The sequence below is a fragment of the Gavialis gangeticus genome, unplaced genomic scaffold (genome assembly GCF_001723915.1).
Source record: "Gavialis gangeticus isolate Ggan-Ray unplaced genomic scaffold, GavGan_comp1, whole genome shotgun sequence".
Classification (NCBI taxonomy): domain Eukaryota; kingdom Metazoa; phylum Chordata; order Crocodylia; family Gavialidae; genus Gavialis; species Gavialis gangeticus.
Window position 1 is genome coordinate 16,838,070 of NW_017729034.1, and position 602 is coordinate 16,838,671.

Here is a 602-nt window from a genome sequence, read left to right on the forward strand (position 1 = left end):
GCGGCCCCGCGCGCGGGCCTAGGCGCAGGCGTTCGGGCGCTCTGACGTCGGTCTCGCGAGCTGCAGCGGTGGGGGAACCCCGGGGCAGGGGGAGGGGTGGGGAGGCTCCTCCCGCGCCAGCACCGCGGAGAGCAGCAGGAGGCTCCGTGGACAGTCACACAAACATCACCGCGGGCCGGGGGCGGACTGCAGCAGCCTTCAACCCGCGGGTCGCTCGCATGAACACTGAAAGGGTCCGGACAGACTTGAAAACAGGATCCTCTTTTAAATGTGAAGCCAGGTTTTTCCCTTGCAGGATAGCAGGGTGGGGATGCTTGGGGGGCCTCCTGTCCCACACCCTGGGGTCGGGAGTGAGGGGCCGTGGGAGGGGAATGGCCTTCGGTGTTTACAAATGCGTCCTGCTGCTAAAAATTGAGAACCGCTGCCGTGGTGACCCCTGGAGGTGCCTTCTCTCCCAGCCGTGCTTCTCCATGACACCGCCCAGCTGGGCAAGAGAGTCCAAAGATCCTGCGCCCTTAATCCTGCAGTCCTTACACACGCATCAGACAGGGAGGGTTGGAAGGGACCTCCGGAGTTCATCTAAGCCAACCCTGTGCTCAAGG